Source organism: Schistocerca americana, chromosome 3, assembly GCF_021461395.2.
Source record: "Schistocerca americana isolate TAMUIC-IGC-003095 chromosome 3, iqSchAmer2.1, whole genome shotgun sequence".
Classification (NCBI taxonomy): domain Eukaryota; kingdom Metazoa; phylum Arthropoda; class Insecta; order Orthoptera; family Acrididae; genus Schistocerca; species Schistocerca americana.
In genome coordinates this window covers 302,487,141-302,507,481 of record NC_060121.1, presented here as the reverse complement: position 1 = coordinate 302,507,481, position 20,341 = coordinate 302,487,141, and the positions used below count along the sequence as shown (strand labels likewise).

At 46.8% G+C, this 20,341-nt stretch overlaps 1 non-coding gene across 1 annotated transcript; it reads right to left on the bottom strand.

The window, feature by feature from the left end:
* Nucleotides 1-16,818: 16,818 nt before the first annotated feature.
* On the bottom strand, nucleotides 16,819-16,890 carry Trnac-gca. Its single transcript has one exon. It is a non-coding gene; the product is annotated as a tRNA-Cys (tRNA).
* Between the last annotated feature and the right edge of the window lie 3,451 nt (nucleotides 16,891-20,341).

Below are 20,341 nucleotides of genomic sequence, written 5' to 3'. Positions count from 1 at the left end.
CAGACTCAGTGATACTCAGTGTGAGCCGCTTGTGGCGAGCTGCGTGTTTCTCGCCAGCATCGCTAAGATCACAGTGCCATCAAGCACCCACAATCTGGAGTCCGAATCTGCGGTCCTCGCCTTGGGATGCCTCCGGTGTGTGTTCGAAGCCCGGACGACTGCATGCGGCAGCGTGCCGTGGAGTGGCCCGCCGTTGGCTGGTTACGGACCCCGCATCAGCCTCAGAGGGTCAAACCAGTGACCTGCCGTGGACTGGTACGCTGGTGCCCCATCTGGTGCTACTTGTAGCTGGTGGTGTGACACGCCCCGCCATCCAGGAGAGCTGCCACACTTGAAAGAATCTCATTAGAAACCTGCACCTATTTATAAGTGGTTGTGCGCCTCTCCTTTGCCATATGCGCCGCATTGCGTCACGTGCTCGTAACATGCTGTGTTGTCCAGTGGAGCAACTTCTGCCTGTGATTTGCAACATGCAAAACCACTACATATACTCTTTCAGCAATTTGACGGCCCTGTGGCCTTCATTCTACTTCGCAGCTATTGGTATGCGTGACTGACTGCAATCCGGCCCGCACCTGGCTATAACTTGTGCTCAGAATATTGCACAAAACTAACTTTCCCTATCCTAAACGGTAGTGCCGCTACAGGGGCTTTCCATGATCACCAGCGGCGTACGTCGACCCCACCTAATGCCACCCCGAGACAGCAGGGATCCTCCACCTTGTTGCACTCGCTGGGCAGTGTGTCTAAGGCATTCAGCCTGACTTGGTTGCCTCCAAACACGTATCCGACGATTGTCTGATTGAAGGAATATGTGACATCGGTGAAGAGAACATGTCAATCCTGAGCAGTCCATTTGGCGTGTTGTTGGGACCATCTGTACCGCGCTGCATGGTGTCGTGGTTGCAAAGACGGACCTCACCATTGACGTCTGGAGTAAAGTTGCGCGTCATGCAGCCTATTGCGCACAGGTCGAGACGTAACACGACGTCCTGTGGCTGCACGAAAAGCATTATTCAACATGGTGGCGTTGCTGTCAGGGTGCTTTTGAGCCATAATCGATAGGTAGCGATCATCCACTGCGGTTGTAGCCCTTGGGCGTTCTGAACGAGGCATGTCATCGACAGTTTGTGTGTCGCTGTATCTCCTTAGAGTCCGAATAACATCGCTTTGGTTCACTCTGAGATGCGTGGACACTTTCCTTGTTGCGAGCTCTTCCTGGCACAAAGTAACAATGAGGACGCGACCGAACCGTGGTTTTGACCGTCTAGGCATGGATGAACTACAAACAACAGGAGACGTGCATCTGCTTCCTGTTGAAATGACTGGAACTGGTCGGATATCGGACCTCTTCCGTCTAATAGGCGCTGCTCATGCATGGTAGTTTACATCTTAGAGTGGGTTTAGTGAAATCTCTAAACAGTCAAAGGGAGTGTGTCTGTGATACAATATCCACTCCCATCTTCCAGAGTTCTGGGATCTGGGGTGAAGCAAAACTTTTTTTTGATGTGTGTAGATTGCATCGTTCACATAGATTGGTGTAACAGAGGCCGATTTCATATAATCTGTCGTTGATACTAATTATTAATGGCTTTGTACCATGCTGTCTTTATTTCAGAAGATAAAACTTATAAATTGATATTTTGTCAGATAATAGTCCAGTGGCTGACCGGAAAAGTCTTTCTAATTTATTTATTCCTTCCTTCACATTGCTGCCAGACCCGCATCTCTTTTGGTGTTAGGTAACGTAGCCGTGTAACTTCCTCTCCCAAATAGCTAGGTTCAATATAAAAGGCTCGCACATGTTGTAGAAAGTTGTATATTTTTTCCACATCAATAGGGGGCTGCAAGCTGCGAGGTTTTACGAGGTGCATTCAAGTTCTAAGGCCTCCGATTTTTTTTCTTATTAACTACTCACCCGAAATCGATGAAACTGGCGTTATTTCTCGACGTAATCGCCCTGCAGACGTACACATTTTTCACAACGCTGACGCCATGATTCCATGGCAGCGGCGATGGCTTCTTTAGGAGTCTGTTTTGACCACTGGTAAATCGTGGAGGCAATAGTAGCACGGCTGGTGAATGTGCAGCCACGGAGAGTGTCTTTCACTGTTGGAAAAAGCCAAAAGTCACTAGGAGCCAGGTCAAGTGAGTAGGGGGCATGAGGAATCACTTCAAAGTTATCAGGAAAAAACTGTTGCGTAACGTTAGCTCGATGTGCGGGTGCGTTGGCTTGGTGAAACAGCACACGCGCAGCTCTTCCTGGACGTTTCTGTTGCAGTGCAGGAAGGAATTTGTTCTTCAAAACATTATCGTAGGCTGCACCTGTTACCGTAGTGCCCTTTGGAACGCAATGGGTAAGGATTACGCCTTCGCTGTCCCAGAACACGGACACCATCATTTTTTCAGCACTGGCGGTTACCCGAAATTTTTTTGGTGGTGGTGAATCTGTGTGCTTTCATTGAGCTGACTGGCGCTTTGTTTCTGGATTGAAAAATGGCATTCACGTCTCATCCATTGTCACAACCGACGAAAAGAAAGTCCCATTCATGCTGTCGTTGCACGTCAACATTGCTTGGCAACATTCCACACAGGCAGCCATGTGGTCGTCCATCAGCATTCATGGCACCCACCTCGATGACACTTTTCGCATTTTCAGGTCGTCATGCAGGATTGTGTGCACAGAACCCACAGAAATGCCAACTCTGGAGGCGATCTGTTTAACAGTCATTCGCGATCCCCCAAAACAATTCTCTCCACTTTCTCGATCATGTCGACAGACCGGCTTGTGCGAGCCCGAGGTTGTTTCGGTTTGTCGTCACACGATGTTCTGCCTTCATTAAACTGTCGCACCCACAAACGCACTTTCGACACATCCATAACTCCATCACCACATGTCTGCTTCAACTGTCGATGAATTTCAATTGGTTTCACACCACGCAAATTCAGAAAACGAATGATTGCATGCTGTTCAAGTAAGGAAAACGTCGCCATTTTAAGTATTTAAAACAGTTCTCATTCTCGCCGCTGGCGGTAAAATTCCATCTGCCGTACGGTGCTGCCATCTCTGGGATGTATTGACAATGAACGCGGCCTCATTTTAAAACAATGCGCGTGTTTCTATCTGTTTCCAGTTCGGAGAAAAAAAATCGGAGGCCTTAGAACTTGAATGCACCTCGTAGTATTTCAAAAAGTTGGCTTGAAATACTTCTCGGCATTTCTCGAAACATAGTTGCCTTTTGATGAAGAGTGCAGGGGCTTTGTTGGTAATCTTGATCAGACCTAAACCACCATTTCAAGGATCTAAGGTGGCTACTTTGGCGGTTACTCGAAACACTTCTCATTTCCACAGAAAATTTGTGACATTGAACATTATGCTCTTTGCTATCATTTTAGGTAGTGGAAGGAGTTGAGCAGTGTAGTATGCTGTAGCTGAGATAAACGAGTTTACGTACTTATTCCTCTGAGTCTGGTTCATATTCGGTGATAAATTTTCCGTCGTAGCACCCTGTACTTCCCGTGCCGCAGCTTCCCAATTCAAAGCGGTCATTTTGATTGGACATGTAGTTAATGTGATGCCAAGCGTCGTATACTGCCTGGTCGACTTTACCCAGCCTACGTTTAGTTACTCAAAACACCTAAGATTTAAAATGTTGCTTTACATTTGCGTTCGCTCTAAACGCACAACAGTAAGTTTGAATCATTGCAGCTAACGTGGCTACATCTTCGTTATTTCCGATTAGAACGCCTACATCATCAGTATAAGCTTTTATGACTGTTCAGCACTCTGAGAATGTTATACCTGTTAATTTAGCATGAATACGTTTAAGAAATTGTTCCAGTGAAATGGCAAATAGAGACATAGCGAGGGGGCTTCCCTGAGGAACCCGCGTATTATAGTTACGTGTTTGGTAGTTCGACTGTTAACTGCTATATATGCGTTTATTCCTATCGCCACGTTTATTACCGACAAGGCTCGTTCCCAGAAACCTAGCATTTTTAACGTCTTGAAGAGGTATGTATGGTTCACGAGATCAAAGGATTTATAAAAATCAAGGAAAACCAGGGTGCATTTGATGTTTGTGACTAAAGTTATTACAATGACATCCCTAAATTCCGCTAAATTCTGAAATATAGTTTTACCTGCAATGCAGTGTTGATGTTTACTAAGACGCTTACTTGCTATTATTTTGTAGTCCGCATTGAGTAAAGAAATGGGCCGGAAGTTAGTAAGATCTTTGCGCCCTTTATTTTTGGGTATAACTACTATTTTACTTCGAATTCAGAAGGTATTATTGTGCCCTGAACTTCATTGACATTCGCTGTAGTTTTCCCTCCCACTATCCGCCAGTAATGGACATAATTCTGCTGGTAGACCATCAGGTCCTGGGGATTTTTTCAGTAGTGAGGTACACAGTGTCTCATAAATGTCCTCATCACAGAGGTGCGTAAGGAAAGTCCCGTTGTCATATTCCATCAGCTGTGATACTAGAAAGTCGAGGAAGCCATAAACAGATTCCTCGCAACCGGTATTTTCAGAAAATAATTTATTTTTAATGGTGATAGATCTCATTCATAACCTCTTTCTGTGTTCGAAGACGTGTACCATTTGTTGCTCGTATTTCGTCAATAACCGTTGTTCTTCTGTTTATAGCGTGCTTCAGAAGTTGGTACAGGGAAGTTGTTTCGTCCTCTGATACAGATTTTGCGTTCGATTTTATTTTTAATCCTTCCAGTTGCTTCCTCTCGATGTTGAGTAATTTTCCTTTAATTTTTTTCATGTCTGTCAGTTGAAGGTTTGGACCAGATGTTCATTCATATAGCTCTCTGAGTACTTAGTAGTACAACTCTATAGTGTTTTTAAGCGAGACATTTAAATTCCACTGATTTTTGAATGGATGTATTGGCTGCGCTTGTAAATTTATACAGGCCAACACACCGGAATGATCCGAAAAATATACAGGAATCGTTTCTGTTTTCAATAGAGCTGTTTCGAGATGTTCGGTAATGTAGAACCTATAGATTCTGCTACATGCATTGGAATTTGCAGAAGTATACTCGACAATACCAAGGTGTTTGCATTCCCACGCATCCTTTAACTTTAAGCTGGAAACGAGATGTTTTAATTCAGCAGAATAATTAAAATTCGGGTTCTGATCTTTCCTGTTCAAGACGCAATTAAAATCACTCTCCCATTATAAGTAGACTTTGGTTTTTGCGTAATAAGTATATTATCTCGTCTTTAAAAAATCGTGTTATATCCGATCGATGTGATCTGCCGGAAGGGGCGTACAAGTTAATAAGGGAGACACCATGAATCATGAGCCTTGTTCCCCTTTCAGATTCCAGTCGTTCTACATCCGTTACGCGAATCCCAACCCGGATTAAAACAGCTGTGCCAACGCTAGGTTCGTAAGAGACCATTATGTGAGAAACGTATCCTATAATATTAAACTCTGACAACTTCCTACATCAAGGCTGCATCAGTTCCTGAATCATATAAAAATTCTTTTAGCGCTGCTATTTTCAATTCCGACCGTATTTTATTAATGTTGATTGTAGTGATAGTATAAGAATGGGTCATTGCACTATCACTTGTTAGATGTTATGACACTGAATAATTTAGTAACATGCCACTAAGTTGTTAGTTAGGTTACACAGTAATATGAGACAGAACAGAACATCCCTTTCAGAGGTTGCAAGTTACCGTATCGTTGCAGTCTAGTTTTGAGATTTCCCTCCTGTGTCATCAGAAGATTGTTTGTCTTGAGATTCCTCAGGAAATTCTTTCAGTGTCCCGTGCCCAACAGTTTCGTAACGCACATTGTGTGGTTTCGTGTCGCCTTTCCCGTTCTTTAACTTCCCTTGATTTGGTTGTGGCTTGACCTTACCTCGTGGAGCGTCTGGAGGCTTCGTGACAGGTTTCGTACTGTTCGATTGTGACATAGGTCTTGTCGTATTGTCAGAGTGTACGACATGGCCTGTACTGCTTAGTTTTATCTTGCGGTCAAATTCCTTCTGAGAAGCACTGGCAGTTAGAGGTGGGCAGTGTGGGACACACTACCTTTTTCTCATGAGTGAGTGTCAGAAGGCTGCTAATCTTCGTAAACTTGGTCCCCTCCTGATGTTTCTTGCTTATTGCTAGAAGCATCCCCATCTTCGCAGTTTCCCGCAGACTGTGTACGATCTGGTTGATTACCAGCGCCCATCCGCATTTCTTAGAGTCTTCGTATTAGCTCCTCATCGCACGGTTCTTGCTTGCGTGCGAAGTGAGATTTTTCAACAACTCGTCATCAGAACAGCTATCAGTTCTGAAATTAAAGAATGGAAAACCACTGCTTCAACCAAGAACGTTCCAGACAGATAAGTCGGAACTTCCAGAGTAGCCATGAACTCTTGCAAAACAAATAAAATTCCTCAGAGTTCAGCGGAACCTTCTCTCCAAGAGATAAAAACAGAACGACCTGTAGTGAGGCTGTGGCGCGCTCCATGAACTTCAGCACAAGGTAAATAAGTAAAATGAAGAGGAAAAAAATAAAAACTGAACCGTGTGCACTGGTTAAAACTTGTTTCAAGAGGTGGTTCGCAGTGCCGTGTCATAGCTGTATTCCAAGGCTGCAGATAAATAGTTTGAGGTATTTCGCACAGGCTTTCACTTTCAGATACTGTTCCCGCACATAATCCAGGTATATCACAGCATCGCTAATGTTGAGATCTATAAGTGGATAAATCGTCTGCCCTAAGATCCATACGGTGGAATTGTTCTTCGTCTGCGGAAATGCTTTAAATTCAGGTATAATCACACGACTAACAGTCACTAGATGTGGAGGCATTCTGTTAATGCGGACGACCATTTGTTGTCAGAGCCTCCATACCGTCGACACCGAGCTACATTCGAAACGATGTTCACGTGTGTCTTGATCACCACATCTCCCACAGTTGGCAGAGGGAAGGAGATGGATCTCCGCAAGCCGCTGGTTCGTCACCAGGGTGTGGTGGACGATCATAAACCAAACTGCGCTAACGTCCGACGGCAACGATGCCGTCGATGTTTGCGCACACCTTCACCCATTCCACTGCGGGTTTCCGGATCACTAGCTTGTGACGCGAAGGTTGTCCAGTCAGGGCAACGTACAGACGGCGAGCCGTCCTGTTCCCGTCTGTGGCTGTTGACAGAGCATAACTCCTGGTTAAAAAAACTCCCGTGCATACATCTTATACGGAATGGCCGCAAGAGAGACGGTCGCCCCCGCAGAGTGCGGGCGGTAGCGCTCCAGAAGTGCTGCTGTTGTTCCTGCCGGGTTGTCGGTCTGCAGGGTGGCCGTTCGGTGGACGAGCAGCGCTGCGCACTTCAGCGGAAAGTCGGTGAGGCCGAGGCCGCCCAGCTGCTTGTCGAGAACACAGGTCACCGCTTTGACTTTAAAAATTTCGTGCCTCCACAGAAGTCAGTAGACTGCTTGTGAAATTGCCCTGCCGATTGGCATCGGAACGCTGAGCAGTTGGGCGATGTACCATGCATTAGATGAAATTAGTGTTGATGAAGGTAGAGTCGTCTACCCGAGTGGCTGCGACATAGGGCCTTCACAGTTACGCAAATTCGCCTCCACATTAGTGCTTGCAGTTTTTGTGTACACGTGACAACGTCAAGTCCTAAAATTCTATGGTTGCGCCCAACACGGAACCAGTCCTGCTCAGTGTACATTTCCCGCCGACCCAGTGGTACCAACACAATGTTCCGTGTGTTCTGAGCTGCACCAGAGGCACGTTCGTGTAACGTCAGAATATCGTGGACGCTATCCAAGTTGTGGACCCGCTCGATGCTGAGTCCCACGTCCTCAGCGTAGCCTGCGCGCTTAAGAGAGGCGCGACAGATACGGATACCCTTCAGTGATATGACCAACTACTCGCAAAAATGAGGGCATTGATAGGACAGCCCTGCCTGACGGACCTTGTAAAAGCTACTAGCGTCGACTGCCAACCAGTGATAATTACTGGTCCCGCCGCCGTTATAAGATATCGGAGAGCCATGAGAAAGTGGCCGCCGAACCTCATTTAGTCATTACGGACAGAAGATAGTCACACAGGATGCGGTCAAAAGCATTTGCAAAGTCAATGGAGAGAATGCCAGCGGACAGGCCATTGATGGCCGTGAACCCGACTACGTCTCGACATGAGGCTACAGCGTGAAAAAATACTACGATGTTGGACATCACATCAGAGGAAGGGACAGATGATCTTGTCCATTACCACTTAGAGTTTCGTCGCAAGGCACTTTGCCACAAGTTTGTAATCGGCATTTATAAGTGTAATAGGGCGTAACGCCTCACCGTGGCATGTTGTCGGTGTCATCGGGAGTAAAACAATGCGCCCTTCAACAAACTTCGAAGGAACAGGACTACCACTAACAATTTCGTTGGCCATGGTCGTCAGCGTTTCACCGAAGTGATCCCAGTAACTCAGGTAAAACTCAATTGTAAGACCATCTGGTCCTGGAGACTTCCGTTTACGACATGTGCGGCCGGCCGAAGTGGCCGTGCGGTTAAAGGCGCTGCAGTCTGGAACTGCAAGACCGCTACGGTCGCAGGTTCGAATCCTGCCTCGGGCATGGATGTTTGTGATGTCCTTAGGTTAGTTAGGTTTAACTAGTTCTAAGTTCTAGGGGACTAATGACCTCAGCAGTTGAGTCCCATAGTGCTCAGAGCCATTTGAACCATTTGACATGTGCGTAAAACTGCTTGCACGTCACCCTGTGACAACCTCTCATCCAACGCCTGACGGTCCCCGCCAGAGAGGACACAATCAAATTCGTCTAACAGAAAAGTAAGCGCTACGTCGTCGGCGTCAGTCCGTCGGAATAACTGTCGAAAGTAGTCGGAGACGTGAGCAACTATCTCATGCTTTTCCGTGAGACCAGCGTCAGTGTCCGTTACGAGGTTGGTAATTACTTTCCTCAGCGCCAGCCATTTTTCACGTGCCAAGTGGTAGAGCGTTGGCACCTCTTCAATCGTCTCACACAGTAGTCGGCACATAATCAGAATACCTTTTGCCTTTTGGAATTGAAGACGTAATATCTTGCTTTTATTCTATCTAAGCTTGCGCGTAAGTTATGATCTGGCACTATGAGTGCATCAAGCGCATCTTGGAGGCATTGTTGATAAAATGCAATGGTGCGTTGCTGCCAAAATCATTGCTGCCGCGCATACCAAATTGCGACACTGCGCAAGTGCGGTTTCGCTATGTCGATCCACCATTGTAATACCGAGCCATAGTTACCCCGTTTTCGGAACAACGTTCCCACATGCTCTGGATCTCGTAACGGAACACGACGGCAGAAAGATGACGGGTATTTAGCTTCCAAGCGCGGGAAGGTGGGGCCTGCCGAGTGGCCTGTAATTGCAGGTCACACACACAACACCGCAGTGGTCACTAAAAGCGAAGGGGTGGACCGCTACTCGCTGAAGATGGTGTCGAAGTGGTGGAGACACATTAGTGCGATCGATCTTACTGGCACTGTCATGATAAAAATGAGTGTACTGCGTCGTCGCTGGATAAAAATGACGCCAAACATGAATGACGTCATTGGTTACAATTAATTGAGATAGTTCCGGACACATGGCAGCCGTGGGAAATTGATCGACTGAGGCAATAACATAGTTGAAGTCGCCGTCGACTGTGACATTGCAGGTCGACCCAAGGAAGGGATACCCAAACTGATAAAGTACAGACGGAGCACAATTGTGATCGGTGCCAGTCGTCGCGTCAATATTAATAAATGAAATGCTAGATGGTACATGCAACTAGGCGGCCATTTGGTAAAAGTTGAACGACAGTCGGTTGTTCAGTTTTATAAACGACAGCGATGCCACAATTACCTTCAACATTGATATTATAAATGTCACCGTAGCCTGGGATGTTGTCGAATCTCTTGGCTGTGACTACTCTGAGCAGTGCAACGTCATAGCCGCCAAGAGCGTGCTATTTCATCCGCAGCTATCAGATACTCAATTAGTAGCAATAAAAATGCAAGTTGAAGCTCTAGATTCTGCAACCTGGTCACACCAAGAACGTCCGCAGCTCGTGGTCGTGCGGTAGCGTTCTCGCTTCCCACGCCCGGGTTCCCGGGTTCGATTCCCGGCGGGGTCAGGGATTTTCTCTGCCTCGTGATGACTGGGTGTTGTGTGATGCCCTTAGGTTAGTTAGGTTTAAGTAGTTCTAAGTTCTAGGGGACTGATGACCATAGATGTTAAGTCCCATAGTGCTCAGAGCCATTTGAACCATTTTGAACACCAAGAAAAACTGTCACAAGGCGCTGCAGTGCGTAAGGTTAGTCTTAGACAATACGATGCAGAAGACAACCTTCCTTGTGCAAGAATATCATAAGTTGACACAACTTGTAGACGGGCCACGAATTACCGCTGTTTCGCCTAGAGGGCCGCTAGTGAGGGCCCGGGTCGTCGTCGTCCTGCTGCCACCACTGCTGCTCCGCTTGTTGGTCGGTCTGCTGGGCGCGACAGCCAGCGGTGTCTGTTGACGTGGCGGCGTCCGTTTGCTGTCCGCGCCGTGCAGTAGCTGCGCCGGGCGCTGACATCACCGAATGCCTACGTGTGCGCTGCGGCACCTGCTTGCTGCTTTGCTCTCTTTTTCTCTTCTCAGCGTTCGCATCCTGATCGCGTGCCGTACGCAGTAAAACGTTAAGATGATCGGTCTGCTCCCGTATGGGTTCCTGGCGCCCAGAGCTTTCAGATGGCGGAGGGAGAGAGGAGATGGGGGGCGGAGACAAAGTGTCTCATTGTCACACTCACTGACAGTCTCTGATCCGGGGGTGCTCGGCAAATCGTCGGACTTAAGACTCCTACTGCTCTTGCTTTTGTTTTTATTCATACGCCCTTTCTTAGCTGCGAGGGGAACCTCCTCAGGCGGAGGAGGTGGCGGTAAGGTAATGTCAATGTCTTCCGAAATCTCAAGAGGTATACTAACCAAAGCAACTGGGATCTGATGATTAACCGAATCTGACTTTTCCACTGCTGAAGACAAAATGAGACCGTGCTCCATTCGCTCTTGAGGCTCGTCAACAGTAACGTTCGCCTCAACTGGTACGTCCTCGGCACGTACGGGGTCGATGTGTCGGGGTTATGATACGGTGCCCGCTACTACATAATTCAATAACTGTGCAAAGCGGCCGCCCGGAGCTGCAGCGTAATCACGTGGGAGCTGCACAGGTCGCCTAAGGGTACAATCAATCTGTGTACGCTCAGTTGAATGAGAAATCGAGCATGTAGGTGGCTGTCAGGTATAAGAGACCTGGGCGCGACAGCCCGCAATCATCACATACGACGGAATATGTTTCTTTAAATCAATTCGCACACTTCGTACGCCACTATTTACCTCGTAACGGTACGCACTGGACCACAGCTCATTAACTACAGACAATACCACTTCGTACTGTGTCCAAACACGTGCAATTAAGTCAGTGCCACGTTCAGGGGGCACATTAAACACGCGGGCAGTTCGAACACCATAACTGGATGCCATAATTTGCATATCACTGAGTTCCATTTATATGCTTAAACTTTCGCACTCCGCCAAATTTCTCTATAAATTTATCACTAAAGTCTCTGGAAACAAATTTCAAAAATAGAGAGTACTGCACGAAATAAAACTGAAAAGTGTCTAAAAGAGGTTGCAGCAGTTCCAAGTCTCCGAATATAAATTCATCGATTTCAAACGAGGTTGGCGGCAAAGCATTCCTATCGAGCACAAACTGAGCAGTGTTCGCCCTATTAACTGTCCACATTGTAGTCACTCCAGATGTATCACGAACACGTGGCCTTCGGAACACTCACTGAGCGCCGCCCGCTGCGATGTCAACCATGCCGGAACCGCTCCGCGCGATTGGCACGGAGGCGCTGTCCGAATCAAAAGGCTACCAGCCTTTTTCAAGCATGATCTGTCCGTCCGTTCTGTACAATCGTTTGCTATCTGATTAAATTGACATTCTCGCCTACGGTATATGTAATCGAAAATTTCATTGTGACCCCCAAGTGATTTGAACACGCAACCATCTAATCTGGAATCAAACGTCCTACCGTTGCGCCACGGAGTCGACGCTGCTTAGGATTTATAATGAATAGGTTCCTCAAACATTTATTGTACCATTCAAACCGAAGAAATGATGGCGGCAGGATGCACGAGAGACTTGCCCCAGATGTACTTTCTCTGGCGGGTATGTGTCTCAGTGGTAGTGTGTCTGGTTCGAATGCAGGAAGTCCTGGGTTCAAGTCCCCGCTCGTCCAATTTGTTTTTCCCGTGCAGCAGCACATGAAAACTTTTGCTTATCACCATATTCTGCAGAATTCAGCGTAGAAGATTCTTTTCAAGCAAGCGGATTTCGTACAGTTCGAACTCGTAGCGCGAGGACGATGACCTGCAAGACCCTGGGTTGAGATCCCCCCATTGAAATGTTGTTTGTCAGCCTTCAGTATGGCGTGCGGAGTTCATCGCAAACATTTATTTGCAATTCGTAACGACAATCGTAATTTTTTCGAGATAATGAAAAATGAAGGGGACACCCGGGATTGAAACGGGGACCTCTCGATTTTTTTTTCCTCTCTTCATTTCATCTAAATAACAAATTGCCACTTCCAATGGCGTGTCAGTCCACGCCAGGCAGGTGGCGGCAAAGAGGGCAGGGGTCAAGAAACCTGAGGCCTGGACACGATGCCGCCCCCATACCTGTCACGACGCAAATTGTTTGTAACATAACTGCTTTTTTGTGTTGAAAGCTCTATTTTGATTTTTTAAACATTGGGTCATGAGTGAAAAAATCAAAACGGAAAAAAATATTAACACATAATGAAACCAAAATCGTCTTCACTAACAAAAGGAACCGAAGACTACTGCGGTAGTTGACCCAGAAACTATTCTACTCTAAAAGGGAACGTATTGCTAGCCACACAGCCTTTGTGATTTGTGTCTAAACAATGCTTTGTTTTCAAACATGGTATCGATCATACTTTCAAAAGTTTGCTTATGGTTATGGAGCTGTTTTACCCTCCAGTATGCCGTCTGCAAATAAGTCATAAAACTGACGACGTTGTCTTCTTCCTGTCTTGTGACTGTGTAATTTACATAATTTGCCAGGAGCCACATCACCGTATTGTACTTGCTAGTTGGGTAGAAGTGATCTTCTGGCTTCGTGGGTATTGCAGGGGTGTAGTTAAAAACAGAGCTCCTCGAGAGGAGGGCAAGTTTTAGTTGCACCCATCGTCAGTTTTGCAGATGACCGCAGCACGTGAATCTGTGTAACAACGTATCAACAAGGCCACACTTTTGTCATTTATCAATGGTGTTTATTCCTATTATATATAATTTTTCATTCGTGGCGATCGTGTTATGAACCACTTGGTACCACGTTGAGGCGACTTCCAGTCTATGTATAGTCAGGCTAATGTTCTTCCATATTGCCTTCCAGTGAAAACATGGGTACTTGGTTTCAATGGTGCAGGGGATAGTCCTCCTATGCAGTTTCTGCATTATGTCATTAGTAGTTACATGGGGTCGCCGCAAGAGAGCTTCACCCACATAACTTGTTTCAATGTAAAACTCACGGACATACTTGAGTTCGAAAGGTATTTGGTATATGTTGACTGGCGGCGTTGTACTGTCCGGGCGGACTGTCTTGAAGAGCTTGACAGTTATGTTTCGGGGATTATTATATCTTCTTCACGAGATGAGCTTCAGTAACAGAGCAGTGGCCTTCATTTCAATGTCAGCTCTAATCCTCCTCCTGATCTGGATTTGGTGAGAGTGCTGGGCGTCAGCTTACAGACATTTCCTTTTCACATTTTCCTCGCCTGTGATTTGGGCACAGGGAATATTTACGCCATGTAATAAGTTCTTAAAAATATGAATATTCTAATTATTTTAATTTTTTCAAGCAGGGACCCGACCCGCCAGTTGCTTTCTCCGAGCAGACCCTGCATGCTTCTTGTTATTGCTTTTCAATTTGCGGCAGCCGTCTTAGTACCAAGGGTTTTATGATTCTGAACATCCTGGCTGGGCCCATGGTATGAACAACTTGTCAATCCCTCGCAGGGGAATTGACTCACTTTTCCCTTCATTTATTTACGCAACCTATGCCGTACAGTACTTCTCAATCCCCAATCCCCTTTTAGTATATGCTACTTCGTCGTCACTGCGTATCAGGACCGCAACATAATAGGCATACGCCCTGACAGCGAAAGATGTATCCAATAAAGATCGGCTCGTTAAGCTACTCTCCCATCTGATGAGGAAGGTTTCTAACGAGAAGGCGAAGGGCATCATTGAGAGTGGGCCTCCCTCCGGGACCCCTCTTCTGAGTGGTATGGTTTTCGTCAATTGTCCGTTTACAGCAATCGTGGCTGCAATCCTTTAGTAATGTTATGAAGTACGTGAACTGCTTTGTCGGCCAGACCAAGGCGTTGGATGACTCGCAGAAGGTACGGATGATTGAGCCTATCAAAAGCTTTAGAAAAATCAACAAACAATAAGGCACCCTTAATACATGTTGATGCAGCGATCGATATGATATCCCTGATTTCTGCCGCCGTGGTGATTATAGTCCTGCATGGAAGACGGTGGTGGTGGTGGTGGTGGTGGTGGTGGTGGTGGTGGTGGTGGTGGTGGTGGTGGTGGTGGAGGAGGAGGAGGAGGAGGAGGAGGAGGAGGACTTTTTTGCTGTTGGCGTCACTGTACTTTCAACTACCCTGGATATAGTTTTATAATGAAAATTTAGTAACGAATTTGATCCACCATTCAATGGTTGAAACGTATCTTGGTCTCGCTCTGAGGCACATATTCCAGGTCACCTGTGTGTAGTCATTTAAGTCTGTGTCGTTAAGGAGACTCACATTCAATTTCCAGTATCCGCCTACACTCCTTACAGTCCCTTGATGTGCTGCAAAAGGTTGAACTCGTTGACAATTACATGGTGTCGAAGATAATATATTTGGCAAGAATATTTCCGATGCCACGCGCGACAGCTTCCAGGCATTCCTCGGACATCTCTTCAAGGTAAGTTACATGACTCATCGGACTTTCAGTGAGTACATCAAGACTTCGGCGTTATTCGTGCGACTGACGCTATGGCACTGAAACGCGACCATAGCCGTCTGATCTCATTCCTCCTTACAGAAACTGTACCACCCAATTTGGACCCACCGATAGATATTCTCCACATCCCTACAGCATTGTCCCACTGCCGTACTTTTCTGCTAAAGTACAGTTACCTGAGGAGGTTGCTGCGCACTGACGATCTGCCCGTAGTCCGCAGTGTGTGCGCAACCTCATGTTGGGACATCGTCGGAATGTGGTAGAAAGCAAATGCCCTACGGCTGAGTGGAATGCGGTTTGGTGTAATATACACACACACCCTTAAACTACCGACAGCGGCGCGAACCACATGGTACTATTATGTAAATCGTAAATACCAGACGCAGGCCCGTCTGCACTAGATTAATCTCGCGGCTACACCGTTGTGCACGCCGTGCTATATGCAAGATATAGACACCAACCGGCTAATTTGTGGGGCAGCAAAGGAAGTGTGGCAACTACTCTGCCGCCTATTGGCCTTCATCCAAAGCAACGTGCCGCAAGCGATTTGTACGATGTCTTTACTCTGCCCTGACGATATCCCATACCCGAGAACGAAGACATGCAGTACACTGGCTAATGGGAGTCACCGTGTACTACATATTAAGCACATCGGAACATGTCATTGGTGATTATAGAACATTGCTGGAGAACCAATACTCGATGCTGAAGAGAACTCAGATCTACCACAAACATTATGCCAATTTTCTTCTGAAGGTATTTGAAGACTTTCTGGTGATCGTTTGACGATGGACTTCAGAAGACTGTGTACATATATCTAGATATGGGTAAGTGGGGATTAAATATTGTAATAACAAAACAAGAAAAAACTGAATTCACCGGTTCCAAATACGCATCGAGAAGACGGCAGTGTGTCCGGAAGTTCCGAAAGTCTCCATCCTTCTGTCCCACAGTAAGAAATATGTCCCAGAAGGGAACCACTTGACTTCTGGTCCAGGAGGGGCCTTTACTTTCGATGTTTCTCTTCTGTATTTAACAAAAAAGTTTGGGTATTTGCAGAGTGAAAACACTGTTTCTTTGAGTGCCTGCTTCGCATGCAGAAAGTTCGGGGTTCAAATCGCAGCTCCTCCAATTTTTGTTTTTCCGTGCAGCAGTACATGAAAACGTTTGCTTATCACAGTTTTCTGTAAAATCTAGCGTACAAAATTCTTCGCCCAAGCAAGCGGATTTCGTATATTTTCACCTCATCGTGAGAGACGATGACCTGCAAGACCCTGGGCTGCGATCCCCCACATTGAAATTTATTCCAAAGCCTTCGTTATGGCTTGCTGAGTACATCATAAACATGTATTTGCAACTAATAGCGACAATCGTCAATATTTTTGAGATACTGAAAAATGAAGGGGGCACCCAGGATTGAACCGGGGACCTCTTGATCTGCAGTCCAATATTATACTCAGCCTTGCTAAAGACTTCTAATCGTGCAAAATATTGCGTAATCATTCTCGTTTAGGTATTAGCGATAAACGATATAAACAACAAAGATACTGGACACTTCGCGCCTGGAGAAAATGCGAGTCGTCGGCTTCACCTTAATGTCAGAATGCGAAAATTGCACTAGCAGCCTTTTTCAAGCAGCTTCTGTTCGTCCGTTCTCCGTAATCGTTCGGTATCTGATTAAACTGACATACTCGCCTATGGCTTTCGTAAACGAAAATGTCATTGTGACCCCGACGTGATTTGAACACGCAACCTTCTGCTTTGCAGTCAGACGCGCTGCCGTTGCGCCACGGAGTCGACGCTGCTTAGGTCTTATCATTAATAGGTTCCTCGAACATTTACTGTACCGTTCAAACGTAAGAAATAATGACAGCAGGATCTACAAGAGACCCGTCCCAGATTTATTTTCTTGGACGTGCTTAGTCTTCCACTCCGCCGTAGCCTTCCGTATAGTGGACATCGTTAGTTTACATGGTGTGTTGTATTTTCTGTGAGGGTTTCTATGTCGGTGCTTAATCCTTTGTGTCAATTACTGTGTTTATTTACGTCTGTTTTGTGTGGCGCGTCATTAAAAACATGTCGTCTGAGAATTCCTCGCCAGGCTACTGTTAGTTTTGCCTTTAAAAATAAATGAATAAATAAAATCGTCAGGACAGCGCGGTCGCAATCGCAATCCGGACTACGAAAAATTATGCTCCCGAGTGACACGCATGTCCGATGGCAGGAATGGACTACTAATGTTAGCGCATACCTGCTTCCAGACGACCGTTTGCATCCGTATTTCCAGTTAGGTGGACAGCCTAGGAGAGCTTTATAGATCCGTCGAGCCGACGTATTCCTATCTTTAGCCGCCTCCAAGACATAACTGCGTGCGAGATAAAATTCCGTGACGTAGGATATCTTTTAGGGGATGCTCACTAATGAAACTGGAGCGCATTCTGACTGAGGCCGATCTCTATTGCCGGCTGGAGTGGCCGAGCGGTTAAAGGCGCTACAGTCTGGACCCGCACGACCGCTGCGGTCGCGAGTTCGAGTCCTGCCTCGGGCGTGGATGTGTGTGGTGTCCTTAGGTTGGTTGGGTTTGGGTAGTTCTAAGTTCTAGGGGACTTACGACCACGGCAGTTGAGTCCCATAGTGCTCAGAGCCATTTGAACCATTTGAACCGAAATCTATCCAATGTGGCTGCCGTTGTCCCGTTCGGGTGTTCGATCTGCAGCGTCTCTCTTCAGTGGATGAGTGGTGCCATGCGCTTCCGCCGGAGGACGATCAATTCCGGTCCCGCGATTGACCGATAGAGAGCGCGGGTGGTGGCTCGCACTTTGAAGATGTAGTGTCGCCACAGCAGCCAGTAAACTGCTTTCATAATCGAATTTCCCAGATGTTTCGGGGCGGTGGGGCGGTCAGCAGCTGGGCGACATACCACGCCTTGCGAGGATCGTCGTGTTAATGACAGACACCGCCTGGTGAACGTTCAGACGCCGCTTGGCGTGGCAACCGCACGATCCCCTATTGGTGTGGAGGAGTCGCCTCCATGTGAGGGTCTGCATTTTCTGAGGGCAGGCACGCACCTGCAGTCCCAGCAATTTGTGCTCCTGGACAGTCTTGTACCACCGGCGTTCGTCATCAGAAAGGTGCAGTCAGAGTGGAAGCACGTCAGTTTTACGTTGGTTAATTGCAGCTCCAGATGCACGTTCATAGATGTTCAACACTTGACGTGTGGATTCTGTCTCTCTTGTGTCGGCCAGAAAGACGCCGACGTAGTCTGCGTAGGCGACGCAGAGGAGAGGTACTAATAGTAGCCGGCCGCGGTGGTCTAGCAGTTCTAGGCGCGCAGTCCGGAACCGCGTGACTGCTACGGTCGCAGGTTCAAATCCTGCCTCGGGCATGGATGTGTGTGATGTCCTTCGGTTAGTTAGGTTTAATTAGTTCTAAGTTCTAGGGGACTGATGACCACAGATGTTAAGTCCCATAGTGCTCAGAGCCATTTTTACTAAGAGTACACTGGCTGCATTTCCTAAGGCCCTCAGTAGCGGGTCAATAGCCAGCACAAAGAACTACATCGATAACTGGAATCCCTGACGTACAGAGCGACGTATCGGTATAGAAGGGGTACAGCATCCATTTATTGCCACCACAGAATTGGCACATGAGTATATGCCTGACTACACTGATAAAATTTAGTCCAAATCCCATTCTTTTCATGACGCGAAACAGGTACGCGGTCGAAGGCACTAGCGAAGTCGACCGAGAGTATGCCAATCCGAAGTGTGTGCACTGCCGCGTACGAAACGATGTCTCTGTACGCCAATGCTGCGTTTAAAATGGTCGTTCGAGCAACTCCGCACGACTGGTATGGGCTGATCACTTAGTTCATGATTGCTCTTAGTTTGGAAGCCACACACCGTTCCACGAGTTCGTAATCGGCGTTCAACAAAGTTATTGGTCGCAGGTCTTGTGCTCGACATCTACTTTGCACCTTGGGAATTAAAACAGCTCGACCTTTTAAAAATGGACTGGGTACATCACATCCACTGATTACTTCATTAGCTATTTTAGTAAAATGTTGACCAAAAATGTCCCAAAACGCCATATAAAATTCAACTGGGAGTCCTTCGGGTCCCGGTGACTTTCGGCACGATTTTAAAACAGAAGTGATGTCATCTGTAGAGAGTTCGTCTACCAATTGCTGACGATCAGAGTCATCGAGGCTACAGTGGAGATGGTGCAACAGAACGCGCGTGCCCGCTGGGTCATCATCGAGGGCACTGAAGATCGAGATAAAATCGTCGGTAAGGTACGCGATAATATCAGCACTTTCATTGAGTTTGACTCCCGCATCTGTTAAGAGATACTCCATGCTGTTTGCTTTCGCCATTCTCTTTTTCCCTAGCGAGGTGGTATCCCGAGGTAGTGGGGCGTATGTGTACCAACAGTCCTTTCGCCTGTTCACGATGGAGACGCAGGAAGTGGTTTTTGATCTTGTTAAGCCTCAGACGGAGGTGAGCGTAATCTTGAACAGGCGCTACGAATGCATCCATGAGGCACTGTTGATAAACGTCCTGTCTCTTTCTCTTCCAATAGGCAGCCTCCCTACAATACCTTTTCACAGCTGTTCGTAGCTCCGGCTTAGCTACCGCGACTCACCAGGCGAGAGTCGAAGGGTAGTTACTTACCTTCTGAAGACTGGAGCCACACAGAAAGGATGTCTGTGCGGAGGTTCGCCGCGCCCAGGTGGGCGGTGTTTAGTTCCCAATAATGCGTAGAGGCCGCCGCCATATCCTAACCCTATAGGCGCATGGTACACAAGTTAAGCACGATGATCACTGAAGGCGACAGAAAGAACTTGAACGCCGAGCAAGTTGTTGTTAAGTTGACGAGAAACATAAATTTGATCAATACGGCTAGCGCCGGTGCTATATATATATATATATATATATATATATATATATATATATATATATATATATATATATATATATATATATGTGTGTGTGTGTGTGTATTGCGTCGTATGAAGGCAAAAATGACACCACGTGTCCATCAAGTCCGTCTTATTAATAAGATGCGTAAGCTCGTGATATCTGGAAGGCGTCGGTATATGGTCCACATCTGCTGTTGCTAGAAGTGTAGTGACGTCCTCCGTGAAAAATTTTCCTGACGAGTCGGTTTAAGCTGCGAGAGGGTGCGTACACGTTGACAAATTGTATCCCTCGAATTACACACGCGATAGCACGTCCGTTAGGTAGGA